The 13,655-nt window shown below is 33.0% G+C and overlaps 1 protein-coding gene and 1 long non-coding RNA gene across 3 annotated transcripts in view; one reads left to right on the top strand and one right to left on the bottom strand.

Moving 5' to 3' along the window:
• The window catches only part of LOC118185645 (uncharacterized), a 539,917-nt gene that overhangs the window by 90,373 nt on the left and 435,889 nt on the right, over window positions 1-13,655 (top strand). The window lies entirely within an intron of this gene.
• The window catches only part of LOC146993099 (uncharacterized), a 319,314-nt gene that overhangs the window by 81,369 nt on the left and 224,290 nt on the right, over window positions 1-13,655 (bottom strand). The window contains exon 2 of the long non-coding RNA XR_015038380.1: window positions 338-512. This is a non-coding gene — a long non-coding RNA (uncharacterized LOC146993099). The remainder of the gene's footprint in view (window positions 1-337; window positions 513-13,655) is intronic.

Genomic DNA, 13,655 nt, shown 5'->3' with positions numbered 1-13,655 from the left:
TAAATGGCCTCGAGGTTATTTGCATTAATTCTAGCCAAAGCTCTACCTTTTAGAAAGGTGAAGAACATTCTTTCTTACTTAAGTAAAGCGAGTTATTTAAAATTGCTGTAAAGGTTGATTTTTTAACATTATTATTACTCAATCTAGCTTGCAACTTTTGCGTTTGTTATTTAATGATTTAAAGTTAAATTTAAGTGATTACATTAATATGCCTGTATATCTACGTCCCTGCGAAAGCTGAATGTTAATTCAATTTATATGTGATTTACGTAAGCAAAAATTAAATATTTCTTATACATGCATATCAGGAATATGGAACTCATTACATCCGGATTACCTTTAATCGATGTAGTCGTTCCCATTCATTTGCGTAGACATCCATACCTCCTTCTGATCTTGCCGGGATTATTTCTCTATTTGAAGCATGAAATTTATTGCCTTCCATCAAATTCAGCGTGAGATCTTTCGTCGGATGCGTCGTTAATTTATGTAAGCACCTCAGAGACAGAGATCTGAAATTGAAGTTTGAGCGAAATTGATCATTCTAAAGGATTTATACGTTCAAATAAGATGTAATAAAGATTAAAACTGTAGCATTCATCTTTCCCAAAATAACTTTAAAAGGCATGTTTTCTGAATCGCACTGAAATTGTTTTAACTTATTTAAATTCAAATAAATCATAGCTTAAGTATTCACCTGTATACAGTATGTATTGCTACTTACAGCTTACAGTGTTGCTTTAGCGTCTTTATTTCTATCTTGCAATGTGCTTGAATATTGCTTCATATAGGGTATGGATCAGTATTAATGCAAACTTGAACATAAACGGGGCTTAACTTATAGTGTACTTGGTTGAATCTGCGATATCAACAGAAAGCGAAAGTAACGATACAGATTCAATATCGAGTGTCTAGATATGAAAGCTTTCAAAAAGATGGCATAGCTAAATGTTTTCAAAAAGGGGAGCTCTAGATCCAAATTTAAGAAATGCATCAAAGAAGTTAGTCGTTCAGGTCATGATAACTTTGTTCCCCTTGACACTTATCAGTCAAACGGTATAAAATTTATAAATTTTTGTACATATCATTTACAAACAAAGCTATATGTAAGCTAATACTTTGTTTGTTAAAGCTCTACTAGAAAATGATCAGGCTTTCACCTACTGATCGACATGGAGTTCCGCTAAGAAAGTCCAAATTTCAACAAATTGTCGTAAGAAAGATCTATTTTCTTGATTTTAATGCCAAAATCCCTCCCTCCCCCCAAATTACATATATTATATTGCCCTAATTTCCTGGACAAAGTTCAAGATACAAGTACATATTCTTTCTGAAAGACGTCACAAAACATATTATAGACCGTGCTCATAGCGTGTAGAACTGGGTCTAAAGAAATTTCAGAACGTTATTACATAACTCAAATTAATTGTACAGGTAGCAGAGCGACAAGGAGCTTAAACGTAGAGATCATATTAAATATAATTTCACTAAATACGAAACTTCATATTTTAGCATATCTGCAAATGATCACTTGAAACCAGTGTTTCAATAATTTTGACTTCAATTTGTAGATATGCTAAAATTTGATAAATTCTTTTAATGATTTTCTAGCATGAAAAGCACTTTTCAGGAATTTGTGTTTCGAAACTTATCTTGAGCAATGTTATATACTCTCTGTCAATAATAAAGGTGTTCGATTATTTTCATCTCATAAATATAGAATCTTTTTTCCAATAATCTAGCAAAGGAAACCATTTCTTCGATGTTATATTATATTGTCACTACGGGTTAAAGTTCTAAAGTTCACACATGCTGCTGAAGGTATCACTTGATAAGTAGTATTAAAGTTCTACTTTATTTGAATTCTTTTTTTTGACACAATGGCATACTACCAACCAGTCGACGGATTTGGATAAAACCATATTTGAAGCAACATATGCATACGATGCGAGCAGGAAGTCGGAATATACAACGAAGAAAAGACAATTAATTAAATTTGTAAATAGAAAAATAGGTTTAATCAAAAGGACAGCTGACTAGAAGTTACTAAATAAAACTTCAATCCTTTTTTTTTATAACGAATTGCAGTCGGTTTATTTAAATTACAGCAGGCAGTTCACACATCTGCTAAACTCTCGCTAACTCAAAATCCACACTACTGTGTCGTGTTATCATAGGTTTTCAATTGACAACATAGCAAACCAAAAAGAATTATTCTGCTAAATTTTAATGTAACTTAATAAAGTGTACTGTCAAAAAACTGAAAAACCGCTTCAGTATTAGGTCATCAATAACATATAATTACATATCATAACTGAAGGTTACGTAAAAGGTATGTTTATCTCTTAATTAATTTACATATCTTACTTATCTTATTATCTTATTAATGTTATTGTTAAGAAAATGTTAACGTTGTAGTGAAATTAATTTCAATAAAGAACAGAGTATACTTGTTATAAGAAAAAAAATGGTGGTACTTCTTTTGTCAACAGCTAAACATGATAAGAGGAAAAGTATCCTAAAGATATGCGTGCAGTCACATATTCGTTGAAATGAATTAAATCATAAAATTTAGCAAATTGGAAGAGTAACAAGCAACTGTAAAATTTTTAAGCAAAACAGCAACAATAGTTTCGCGAAAATTATGAATAATACTTCATCAGTTTCGAGGGCGATCAGACCAGCCATAACAAAACATAACAAAATAAGTTCCTATCTTCAGAAGAAAGAAAATATATTCTGCAATATGTACTTATATCGAAAGCAGTGGAGGCCACAAAACCATCAATCGAGGAAAATACGTATATACGTACCGCGGTATCGAGGTAAATACGTACCGCTAATCGATCGCGGAAAATACGTATATCGTATAAATAATATAAACTCGATCGTCGATCCCCTAGCCTTTTGCGGATTTTTCTTTTCCTGCTGAAGAGGGGCGTGTGTCTGATCGTCTTTGAAATCAATAGAGCTTTTTCAAAAGTAATGCAAAACAAGGATTTTTCTCAAATTTTAAATTTAGCAAAGCCTTCTACATTTATTTTCTCTCACTGTGAAATACACATACATATATACTCTGTAACTATGAGCCTCAGATGATTAAGTAAGAAATAAAATTGCTAAAAATATTCATATCATTTTTACTTCTATTCATTTCTTTTGATGCAACATTCTTTATGAACACACCGATTGAATTGCCAGTAATTGTATGAAACGGGTGGACATCTTTATCGCGTGCAATCACGACTCCATCTGGAGTGGCGTGACATAAGAAATTTGCTATAATAGTTTAACGAATATGAAGGGAATGCTGTCATTACCTTATATTTAATTTAAGAAGGAGATTGCAGAATACGTTATTAGTATGCTCCAGCAGTTTCACTAAAAATAAGCAAAAATGATAAAAGGATTATATTAAACTCAATTTCTGCACGGTAGATAATTTAATATATATGGAAAGAAATAAAAAGATGAAGATGATTGTTGAGCACTAAAATCAAAATCAGAGTGATATTAAAACATTTTTAAACTTCTCAGTTTATGGTTCGGGATCATAGACTGTAAGTGGTCCTCGAAACCTGCCCTCTTGGTCTTCGGAGATTTCCAAAAAAGACAAAAAATAAAATTCAAATGAATTGCATGTTGCCCACTATAGCTTAAAATCTTAAAGTTTTGAATTTACACATTGCAATAGTCCATCACTTTTTCTCCACGATTGACATTTTATAAAATTTATTACCGATTATCATACCTACAGACTTCTCAATCTGGTGCTTCTAACTTGCATTCATCCAAACATAGAACAACTATGCAAGAATTGGCAGACCCATCCATCTCATAAATGTAAGTACCGACATTTAGGATATTTTAATTATTAAGATAATCCTTGAATTACTAAAACCAACATCATAATTGGTTGGGGATTGGTTTTAAAACCAACATAAATTTTCTTCTATTAACTTGATTATTTAATAATAAGGTAACACCAGGTGAATTTTACTTAATTATATTTTAAAGTATAAGTATACTGCAAGTGATGAATGCTAAAAATTACTTTGAAGCGGTCAAGAATAAGATGGTCCGCGGGACGTTCTAGTTTATATAAGTGGTCTCCAGCAGAAAAAAAAAAAACTTTCAAAAACGCTGCTGTTAATTATTCAGAATTTTAAGTACCATTAAACTGTAATAAGAATTCGATTTTTCCACCTAGATAAAATTTTAGAAATCACATTCAGTTAAATTTGATATCTCCTATTAAGAAAATTGCCCCGATTTATTGCTTTATGCCTTACTTCAAGCTGGACACTTACTTCAAGTGGGGACTCTTCTGGTAATTCTTGAATTCTTTTTATTTTATCAAATAGTGCACATTATCAGTTCATTGAGTCATAAGAATTTATTTTCGTAGAATGAATGATGACGGAGTAAGAGAACTCTATTTAACGGCTGAACAATTGATTAGATTAAAACTAAAAACATGCTGAGGTAGCCCATACAGACATAATTTGAACTCTTTGAAATTATAATAACTCGAAATCTCAAGTGGTTTGAAAGCCAATGCTGATACTAATCGCTGAGAACCATCTCTTAATAAACTATAAGCATTGTACTTTTAAAGAGAGTGCAAAGTACATTTGCACGGGGAAAAGTATTTAAATGCAAACTCTATATGATGTTTTGGACCAGAAGTTCAAATAATAAGATACAAACCGTTAACTCCATCTGAAATTAATTCTAAAAAAATGACCCTTTTTTATTAGGTAAAAAATGATGACAGCTAACCTATTTTATATATTCTTTTGCTTCTTTCTCTGAATATATGTACATATATAAACCTTACTAAGTTTATTCAAAGTAATAATTTTAAAATATTAATGTTAAGTTTAAAATAACTAAAAATTCGACATATTACGATAGAAACGGGTATCTAATTATTTTAAATGGACAATTACATAACAAGCCTTATATTCCGCTTGTTTTCCTAAAAGATTGTAAGGATCTTAAGTTTTACTAACGTTTATTTTATTTTAAATCTTTACTATCACTTCTTATTTTCTACTTCCGGCCAGAATTATAAGCGTGAAGGAGTTTATGCAAAGTTGTCTGGCGAACGCCAAGTATTTAAGTGTGGCCTTTTTGCCAAGCAGAAGAGAGGAAGCCGTGAGTTCGAAGCAGGCCGCTTACCTTAGAAGTTACGCAGTTGCTACTTTGCCTTCCAGGCCAGAGGTTTTAATCCTCTTGATAAATTAAACGTATTGTAGTGTTCACAGTCTCTGTGCTACATACGCTTCCTGTTATTATAAGGCCAATCTTATTCTAAAGTTAAATTAGAGTTTAGTTTTATTTTGATATCTTTTAAGTTAGACCCCGAGTGGAGGGTCATTGTATTCCGAAGTACGGAAGTCATTGTATATAAAGAAAAAAAATAAAGGGTTTTGTATACCCTTCGTCTGTATCCTGTCTACTTACTACAATTAGTGAACATAGCTTTAGTAAGCTCTCTGTTCTAGTCAGGTCATTGTATGTTTCCGAAGAAGGTTAGAAGAAACATTGAACCTGATAAGATATGTTAATGATTGAAACACGAGACAGTTAACAATTCAAATCATGAAAGTTTAGTTCATTAAAATGTTGAGTATTTTTGACCAAATCCGCAATAAAATAAAGTGCTTATAGAAAAACGTTATGAATTAATATATCTATTAAATAACCTCGAAGATTTTCCATTCCGTGAAAACTGACAACTTATAAAGAGTAAATATAGGAAACATAAATTACTGCAAAAATGCATAAGAAGACTTCAAAAGATTTAATTAAGGAATCTGCTTGAAATAAATTAGTCTGGGCATTTGGAAACCTGTACTGGAAAGAAAATCAGTTGCGTTAACAATGTTTTAAAGCTATCTCAAACTGTACGGAGCGAAAAAAAAATAGCTTGTTTAACTATCGAATTGCAGATAATAGAGTTTAACGCAAAGAGTGCGTACCTAATGCCCTTTGGAATCTAAGCAGTTGGAAGTTGAAATCTTCCAACAAATGACTATAGCCGACAGCATTTAGTGCTGTTAAATGCAGGCATGCTTTGGACATTCCGAGGAAGAAATTGCGCTGGTGCAGGAATCATTTCCAACTTCGAGGCAGCAGATGTGCGACGGTAAATTTCCCAAAAGGGAATAGACTATGGAATCCGCGAAATGTTAGCTGGGTAAAGTAATTTAGTTAGCGTTTGAGGAGCTGCGAGCGCAGTTGGGTTAGAAGGTCTCAGATGACAGATGCTGGGTTGCATTTCACCACACTAAGTTCGTCTAACCGCTAGTGCACCTGGAGTCTGGTTTGAAGCTGTAAATACCACTACAACGATCAGATACAGAGTATTCATTACATTCGGATATGGAGTTGAAATGTACTTTTAATGAATGTCCATTGTGTGTGGACTGTGATACATTCATTAATGTCACGCATAATGTGGAATCACATTTTAAATACAAATACTGATATTACGTAATCGAGAACCGATACCTTTGAAATGACGACTAAATTTAATTTAGAAAATTGACTTCGAGTAAATAAATATAAAGTGTACAGAAATATTTCGAGTTCAAAGGGTTAAGTTTTCTCCCGATTCAGTTTTTCAGTTTTTCACTTAATTCAGTATTTATCTTAATTCAGTTTCTCTCCTGATATTTACAATTTTTTATAGAAATTTGTTTTAAATAAATAGACGAATATCGGTTGTATGATTTTGTAGAACGATTAGATATTTATCGAAGAAGAAAGCACGAATAATCAGCAATTGTCTCGCAGGAATTCGAACGTCTGTTTTTATTTCCATATGCCAGCCAGCATGCTAAAGCACGAAGAAACGACTTGAAGAAGGCGAAAACTTCTTACAATTCTAAACAGAGTTGGGTACTTTAATATTTTATCATACATTCACAACAGCTATTTCCATGTCTTTCATACTTCATAACCCATACTTTATTTTCATACCTCTTATCAATCTGTTTAACTTAAAGAAAAGTTATACTTAACACATGGGTTAATTCTATATTTATTTGTATTTTACAAACCCTGAGAATAATTTGCGTTTGCTAATTTGGCTACATTCTCTACAGAAGACAGTGCCTTTTGTAAATGCTTGCTGAATAAGGAATAATAAATCACGAGGAAGTTCTGGAAACAGGTTTAAAATAAAATTATAGCGCTATACTATTACATTAAAATAAGATTTACGTGTTTTTTAACAACTCAGGTTCTGACATGGATCACCCTAGGAACCAAGACTCAACCTAAGAAATTTACTTCTACTCAGACATTTTGTTTCTACTCTCTGAACTGTTCGAAGTCGGAAACACATCACATTATTTTCTATTCAAAGATGATATTTGAATCGCGACTTACTCAAAGGTTATATTTGACTCGCGATGAGTTATTAAAGTAAGCATTTTGACTTTCGTGATGATATCTGGTAGAACCTTAAGAATGTCTCCATTTGCTTCGGTGTCGAGGTGCAAGGCTAAATTAATCTCTTCTTAATTTTCGCAATTTCAGTAGACAAATCCTTCACATGTTACAGTTATTTGTAACATATGAAGTAGTAAAACCTTATAAAAATATTTCTCTTCCTTTTGTTGCATTCAGTTTAAACAAAAATGCTTTCAGGAACAATATTATGAAATTCATTGAAATAAAGGAATGTATTTGAAAACGAAATTTCATCTAATGTAAGCTAGTGAGAGAAATAATATCCAAATAAATGTCTAGAAATCTAAGGAATGTCCGTTGAATTTTCAGTCTTGTTAAGAAATTACAGAGGAAACAGTCAAAAGAGTCAAACTAATATGAAGGGAATTACGTTGCGAAAACATAAAGTCTAACTTTTACGTATTTAAGTAGCATCACAGTGAAATTGAAGAAATCTCTCTACTAAAAACTGTTAATAAACTGTTAATAACGTTAACAGTTGTTAATAACTGTTAATAACGTAAAAAATCAGTAATTGTATGAAACAAAAAATATTATTGTTCTTGAAATGGAAAAATTATATTGCTGTCTGTTTTCATTTATTTATTTTCAAAGTGATAAAAAATAAAAAAGAAAGCAAAAGGACACAACCCCTGACACTGTACTACACGGGGAGATCGCAATTCATTGAGATAATTGACAGTTTAACTCATGTATTCTCAACCTGGGTAGAATTTCATAGTTTCAGAGAGAAGGTGTAGTCAGGTTGACTCCATCTATTTCCTGCTTTCCTGATAGAAACAGCCTAAATCTAAATAAATGTATACTTGTTTACTTGTTTTTAGAGTTTTGGATAGGTGGGATAATCGTATAGCAGCAATGAAACGGATGCATGGAGCAAAACAGGTTATAATTGTTCGTAATGCGAAAGTGGACATATATATATATATATATATATATATACCCTTTTTCAACTTCGTGTTTTCTTTTATGGATTTTCCGGGAATATTTCCTGAACAGTTTGCATATTCTTCTTCTTGTGGATGCAGAAGGACGGTTGCTTCTGCAAATTTCTGTTATAGATCCTATAATCACACCAAAGAATTTGAATTGGGAGAAGTAGTTTCAACGACGCAGGAACGCCACAGAGGAAAATTAAGTCGAAAATTGTAAGGCGTGATGACAGGACTTGAAATTCATCTACGAATGCCATCCATAACAGCCAGCAACATTTGAGAACCTGTCAGAGCAATATATTGATTGATTTAAAAATGTGAATTCTTTGATTAATTACTTCTGATATCTTGAATTTTAAATATATATTATTCCAGCTTTAATTTCGTTAAAAATCTATCTCGTGACAGGAGAAGGTTATAAAAAATCGCATGAAATGAGCGATTGAATTTGAAACTCTCATTGGAATATTTCATTTTAAAATTATAACCCAGAGTATTAAAGGAATCGGGGTTATTTAAACGTTTCTAAGTATGATGCTTTCTCATGCAATGCTGATTATCTGCCTTACTTTTATGAACCGGATGCTGCCCCAAACTTCTAAAAACCAAACTTTACCAAATCCCTCAATTTTTAGCATAATGCCAACCAACAAAGTGGACAGTTCTAACAATCTCTCCCTGAAAAGAAAAAAATAACATCTAACACAAGCAATTCCAAATTTACATCATAATCCGAAACATTTCAAAACACTAACCCCAGTAAAAATGCAGTTCTTTTGCACAATGAAGGAGCTTTAAAACATCTTCGGAAGCACTAATTTATCCTAATTAATCTATCTTATTAATAACAACTTGCTGTAATTCTCCCTATGTCCTAGTTTGCTTGCATTTCCAAATCTCTGGCAGCTGAGCGGTAAGAATTGGTTTCTTCACCTAAAACCAAGAAGTCAATGACGCGGTCAGTATTTGGAGAGGGTAACCACTGAGAAAGGTTACTTATACGTTTCTCCGCTCGCTACTCTATGCGATTTTTTTTTTGTATTTTTTGATAATAAATATTACATCTATGAATTTAATTATGGGAATGTTATTACCATAGACATTTAAAATGAAAGCATAATTTAATCTAATAGTAACCATTTATTAAATATTTAAGTTCAAAAATCATTAATTGTAAAACGAACACGTCATCCGTAAAATAAAAAAATCATGTAATAGAATAAAATTTCGGAATAAAAATTTCGAACATAAATAAGAGCAAAGCCTAATTCTCAAATAGCACATTATACTTCGTACTTCACTAACATTTCAAGAAGGAATTTCGACAGCACCCTGCACGTTTGCTTCACCACATACTAGCTTCCATTAGAAAGTCGCCTCAGGCTGGTTTACATTATGTCTATGGGAGCTTTCCTTCTTCTCTTATTCATATTCTTTGGCCACACGTTTGTCATGATAGTCCTTGATCATCTTGACATCAACTGAAGCACGATATCGGTCAACGTAACGGTATGCGATCTAGCACGATCACGGTGAGTCACCTGTTGGATCATTTTGCGCCAATCTAATCCACAGGAAATAAAATTAAATACTATTAACATTTCGCAATATTTTTTACGCCAAACAAATGTTGTGATCAAAAATTTTGATTTCGGATTTTTGCATTTTCAAATTATCTACACTTTTATCTTTATAAAAATACCATTCTTTAATCTATATGAAAATTAGAACTGTAAAAAAATCTAGTTTTAATATGTCATCGACTGATTTGATCAATGAGGATTTTTACATAACGTTTTCTCCAAACATGATTTTTTTTATACTCGATGTACCTTTTCTCAGGAACTACTGCTTACAGGTATCTAAATTTTTTAATGGCTTATTTATTAGGTTTCCTAATATTATGGCTTATTTATTAGGTTTTTATGGCTTATTTATTAGGTTTCCTAATAGCTTTTTGTGATAAACTTAGAATAAAATAATTTAAAAAGTTTTTGTGTGAGAAAAGTGCTAAATTTTACTATGCCTAACAAAATATTCTGTAAATTACTCTAAAATTCAAAATGTTTCAAAAGCTCATTTCAGTATAATCGAGTAGGTATACTTTAATTACACAAAAATTTCAAGTGTGTATCTACAGCAGATTTTGAGAAAAGGTACATCGAAAATGGCCAATTTAACATTGTCGGTATAGGGGTTTCTGATACCCCTTAACTCTTGCTTTTTGTCTTGTGAATAAGCAAAACATTTATCTACGGTATCGCACTGAAATCAGAAAATAATTATTTGTTTTTACTAAAAATATATTTTCGGTAAGAAAATAAAGATGCAATTTTGGTAAAACAACGTGCATTTTTAAATGTTTTTTATGTATTTTAACAAAATTATGCTTTTAATTTTCCATTATATTCAACACAAACAATGCAACTGTTAATTCTTTAGATCTAATTATCGGAAAGCCATTGCAGCGTCTCTGAGAAAACTAATCAGGCGCAACCCCGTAGAGTAAAGAAGTCCCTTAGCTCGGATAAAAAATCGATACTTCTTTTAAATCAGCACCTATGGAAACCTCTAAGCGAAAAGTTTCAGCCATGTTGAAATAAATAACATAAAATTCAATTATTGCCTCTAAGGAATTGATAAGATAAAATTTTTCTTACTTAGCCATAGTTAAAACTTAAAAAATTGGAAAAATTGTTAATCTGTTCTCACACATAGTATATATTTCAGATTTCTGAACTTTGACAATGAAATTAATCATTACAAAACGTATTATGTTTAGCTTTGCAAATAATGTTACAATGTTAAAGTTACTTAATTCTCATTTTTGAAGCTAGAAGCATTATTGTTTTCAAATGCCGTGGTGGGGTGAAGAAACTTAAATTTAAGTTGGCGTTAAAATTATCTCCCGTCTGAAATGCAAAGGTTAAAGGTTTGACCAAATTAAAAAATATAATCGTTATTTGAATTAAATGTAAGAGAAAAAAAAATCAGTTGTATCCTTTATTTAGTTTTATAGGCATCCTTTCTGTAATTTTTAAACCTTTACGCTTTTTCCCTTTCGTTGATAACAAATAAATATTTGTAGTGTCGGTGAAATATTAAAGAAAACGAAAACAGTTATTATTAATTTAAAATTTAAGTTGCTTATTTCCCGCATCATTTCTATTAAAAGGGAGCTATTTAAAGCCTCAATTTAAAGAACAGCTATTCGTAAGAGAAGATTTACAGTCTATTTCACAAAGCGAAGCACCTCAAAATTTGTATGTAATTTTTTTAGAACCAAATGTATTCTTCCATGTTTTTGCATGGTACTTGGTTTGACTACATAATATCTGGCTTGTAGTGTTTCTATGAAATGCAGTCATAATTAAGTTGCAGAAGAAACCTAATGGGATAATCCCTTAAAATCTATTTTTATTTCTCAAGATAATCTTCATAATTATTTACACACTTCTGCCATCGTTTTATTAGCACTCCAACATCAGTTTTATAAAGTTCTTTGGGTTGCTGTTTCAGTCACATTATATGTTCATCTTGATCATCGCCGTGATGTACAAAGCTTTCGTCTCGAAGACCTTTTTTTAGTGGCCAAACAGACATTGCTACTGTATTGTTATAGTGCACAGCACATTTTTCGAATCCTGTCTCACAGCGTCTGTCTTGCTGAGTCTATCTCAATCTGAACAGGACACCCACTGGGCCCGCCAGCGGCCGAGCGGTAAAGTCGCTGAACACTGGTAGTTCGGTCCGATGTTGGAATCCCGCGAACGGTTTGGCTGCATGGGTTTTTTCGTGGTTTTCCCCATGTGTAACGTGTATACGAGCTAGTTTCCCTTAGAAAGTCCTCCACGAAGGCATCCCTCCCCTTACGCAGATAGCCGTCGAGGCTTTGCCGTAATTAAATAAATAAACATTGTAGAGTCATTAGGAATTTTAGGAGGCCAGAGAGATGAAAAATTAACAACTGCCTTCGCCGGGAATCGAACCACGGACCTCTGGAATACCGGCCCAGCGTGCTACCGTTACACCACGAAGGCACGCTAGGGAAGTGGGAGAAATACCTTATATACTCCCCTTCTTAAAGGGCGACTAGGGTTTTAGGAGACCTAGTCGCCAAATCCTGGGTACGGAGAATCATCATCCACAACCCTTTTAGTTCGAGCGCCACTTATAGAGACATTTTTTTAAAGCAGACAAGATAAAAAATAGCAAACGCCTTCGCCGGGAATCGAACCACGGAGCTCTGGAATACCGGCCCAGCGTGCAGAACCACTACACCATGAAAGCACGCTAGGAAAGTGGGAGAAATACCTTATATCCTCCCTTTTTAAAGGCCGACTAGGGTTTTAGGTTGCCAAATCCTGGGTGCGGAGAATCATCATCCAGAACCCTTTTATTTCGGGCGCCACTTATAGAGACATTAGGTATTTTTTTGAAAGCAGAAAAGATGAAAAATATGCAACCGCCTTCGCCGGGAATCTAACCAGGGACTTTTGGAATTCCGGCCCAGCGTGCTACCGTTACACCACGAAGGCACGCTAGGGAAGTGGGAAAAATGCCTTATAACCTAACCTAACCTAACAGGACACCCACTTTGGTTCTCATTGCAAACTTTGGAGAGACCCTGAGAAATCCACTTTTCACGGTTCACACGACAGATACATTTTTCATAAGCAAGAAACATTCCTTTATGAATATCTTTTGCTGGAAGTCCTTTTGTCTTCCCCAGCTCAAAAAAGGAGTAACAGAAGGCTGCTCCTTTCTTGAACAGTCCTCTGCTTCCAACGGCATATTCAAGCTGAACTAGGCATGTGCAAGTCGTACTGAATAACTAACGAAATGAATATCATGCACTAAGACGGTTCTGCTACCTATCAACATACATGGAAAGTACTTACTGCTATTTTCAAATATATAATGCCAATTTTAGACTCGTTAAACGATTTTCCCCGGTATTACTAACTTTCACAAATAAGAATCAATAAGGTATCAAAATATAAAAACACAATTGCGTTTCATATTTTATGATTAAGTAAGGTTTGGAATTCTGTTTCACATAGCAATTGCAGTTCAGAATCTTTTGTGTACAGAAAAAGCGGCATAACAATACAAGCTAAATGCGCTATTGAATATAATACACACAGAAATCTGGTATATACCTACATTGCAGAGAAATATTTAAATATTTTTATGATGAGAAGTCTCCCACTCAATGCCAATCTTTCATTCAGT

This window comes from Stegodyphus dumicola, chromosome X1 (genome assembly GCF_044657685.1).
Source record: "Stegodyphus dumicola isolate Sdum_Otavi_A_Nest chromosome X1, ASM4465768v1".
Classification (NCBI taxonomy): domain Eukaryota; kingdom Metazoa; phylum Arthropoda; class Arachnida; order Araneae; family Eresidae; genus Stegodyphus; species Stegodyphus dumicola.
Note: the sequence above shows the minus strand (reverse complement) of the source record. Positions and strands in the feature narration are given on the sequence as shown.